Raw genomic sequence first — 3,232 nt, forward strand, 5'->3', positions numbered from 1 at the left:
GGTCAGGTGGTCTGGTATGCCCATCTCTTTCAGAATTTTCCATAGTTTGTGGTGACCCACACAGTCAAAGGCTTTGGCATAGGCAATAAAGCAGAAATAGATCTTTTTCTGAAACTCTCTTGCTGTTTCGATGATCCAATGGTTGTTGGCAATTTGATCTCTGGTTCCTCTGCCTTTTCTAAAACCAGTTTGAACATCTGGAAGTTCACGGTTCACATATTGTTGCAGCCTGGCTTGGAGAATGCTGAGCATTCCTTTTCTAGCATTGGAGATGAGTACAATTATGAAGTAGTTTGAGTATTCTTTGGCATTGCCTTTCTTTGGGATTGGAGTGAAAACTGACTTTTTCCTGTCCTGTGGCCACTGCTGCCACTTTTTACATTTTAAAACATTTTACAACATGCTAAATAGAACGCGCCCTTTGGGGTACTGTATTAATTACAGGTAGAGGAAGAACTAGACCAAACTGAAAAAAACCAGGTTAATTCTGGGCTTCTTCTCAAGTCCACCAAATAGAGTACTCTCACTAGGCTTTTTCTCCTACTGAATAAGATCTTTCACTCCACTGTCTAATCTGGGCCTGTTCTCAACCAAACCCCCACTCAAAATGGAATGCACCTCAGAGGTAATAATCATAAATGGATCCATGTGGTCATTTCATTCAAAGCAATCCTTTGAACAGGAATCTGATATTACCCTAGGGTGACTAACTGTCTGGTAGATGTGACAGCATCTATGGACAGGACAGTCTACTGAGAGCACATTAGAATAGGTGATACAGGCCAAGTCCTCACCAACATCTTCTCTGGTTGATGGATAATTATGGATAACCTCAGCTCTTTCCCACAGAACTTTATGCACCTTGAGCTTCCCTGTTGGCTCAGTGGTAAAGAATCTGCCTGCCAATGCAGGAGATGAGAGTTCAATCTCTGGGTTGGGAAAATCCCCTGGAAAAGAGAATGGCAACCCACTCCAGTATTCTTGCCTGGAGAATTCCACGGATAGGGGAATCTGGTGGGCTACAGTGCATGGGGTCGCACAAGAGTCAGACATGACTTAGTGACTGAAAAGCAACAGTTAATTTAACAGTTGTAAATAATATTTGTGTTTTTATATTATTCACAGTTTGTAAAACACATTGACATATTATTATCCACTTGATCCTCACCTAGTTTCTGTATATTAGGTACCATCTCTATTAGACAAATGAAGATCCAGGCTTAAGTGTGAAGCATTTTGCCCAAAGTTACACAGTCTATTTGGGAGTGCCAGGACAACTCAAGGTCTCTGATTCTAAATCAGATATGTTTTTCTGCTGCCATGCTACCCTGCCTTCTATCACTGACCTAGTCAGCCTGTGCATTCATTTAATAAAGTAAAATGTTAATTATTTAGGTAAAATTCTAATATTAGATAATCTAAAAGGAACCTACTGGGAAATTTTTCCTTATTTTCAGCATTCAGAATTCTGCAAATCTGATCCTTTAAACAATGATGAGGGTGAGCATGAAAGGCGTGAAGACAGTTTATTAATAAGTATCTGATCTTGAAAATTTTCATGTTTTATAGCTATACTGTCTAATACAGTAGCTATTAGCTACATATGACCACTGATTAATTGAACTGTGGTTTGTGTGACTGAAGAAACGAATTTTAAATTTTAGTTATTTTAAAATTAAACATTACATTTAAAACCTGACACTTACTGCAGTTATGGAAAACTTTTAAGTATGTTTGAAACAATTTGGTTATGTAAATTTACCTTTTCAATTGTTCATTTTGTGAATTCTCATAACAGATCAAATACTTGATAAAAATTCAACATGTGAATTGAGATGTTATACCAAAAACGAATGTAAAATATCTTCATAATAATTGTTAATATTGATTTTGCATTGAAATGATAATATACAGCTATAATAGGTCAAGTAAAGATATTGTTGCAGTTAGGTTGCCAGTTTCTTCTTCCTTTTTAAAAATATGGCCATGAAAAATTTTGAGTAGACACATGTGGCTGGCATTAAATTTTGTCAGCACTATCTATAGAAAATTCAATTATCTGTGTATCTGGGAAAAATTCTAGATGATATACAGAAAATATTGCTCTTCATTTTACTGATAAATTTTGATTTTGACTGGACTGAGTCTCAGATCATTCATTACTAAGATCTTTCAAGGATGCTGCTTTCTCTGAAAGATGCTACTCCCTGAGACAGCCAGACACAAGGCGAGAATGTGGTTTTTTATTTGTTTGCCTTGTGTGTGTGTGTGTGTGTGTGAGAGAGAGAGAAAGAGAGAGAGAGAGAGAGAGGTGGGAATGGAGAGACAGGCCTAAAATCCTGAAATTGACATAACTCTTGAATTACAGGCTATGTTCAATCTCATTCAGTGCTCAAATATTTATGAAATATCTACAAAGTGAAAGTGACTTGTTACATGCAGATTCTTAGAAGCCAAAATGCTGGTCTCTGAAGTGCTTATCATAAACCATCAAATCAGCATCATCAGATTCTGCCTACTAAAAATCCAGATTCCTGGATTCCAGTGAGTTCTATTGAATTAGAATCTATTGAACCTCTGGATACGGTTACTTAGGAATACACATGTTGAATGGCAATCCTTAAGTCACTAAAACATGAGACCCACTGTTCCAGTGGACCGGACAGAATGAAACAAAGGTTAAACATAAAGTAAGCACTCTGATGGCTTTGCACGTGGCTCAGTAGGTAAAAATATTGATTCACCGTGTGCCATGGAAGGTTTTCTTGAATAGAAGGCTTCTAATCTGAGGCTGGAATGACAAGCAGAAATTAGTCACCAAAGAGGGATGAGAGGAGAGTCATAAGCAGAGGATCACAATGAGCAAGGTACCTAGGCATAGATCCTCCCTGCACATGTGGTGACACATGAGCAGTGGACTATTAGGAGGGCACAGGGAGATATGAGACTATAAAGAGTCTTACATAAAATGCTAAGGATTTCTATCTCTACCCTGTAGGTAGGTTGCTTTTTAGGGTGAAGAGCACATCAGTGGACGCGCTAGGAGAGGCATGTGTGGGGGAAACAGTTTCCAGATGGTATGGATATTCTGGTCCAGAGACACTGCTATAAGCATGACTTTAAGCAAACGTGAATATATCAGACTGAAGCCATCCTAACTCTAACTCAGCACAGGAAAGCTGACAAGTGTCTAAACTGAAGCAGTGGTAGAAGGGATAAAAAGATGGGAAAC

Source organism: Moschus berezovskii, chromosome 10 (assembly GCF_049115385.1).
Source record: "Moschus berezovskii isolate FMDL1 chromosome 10, NW_MosBer_1.0, whole genome shotgun sequence".
Taxonomy (NCBI): Eukaryota; Metazoa; Chordata; class Mammalia; order Artiodactyla; family Moschidae; genus Moschus; species Moschus berezovskii.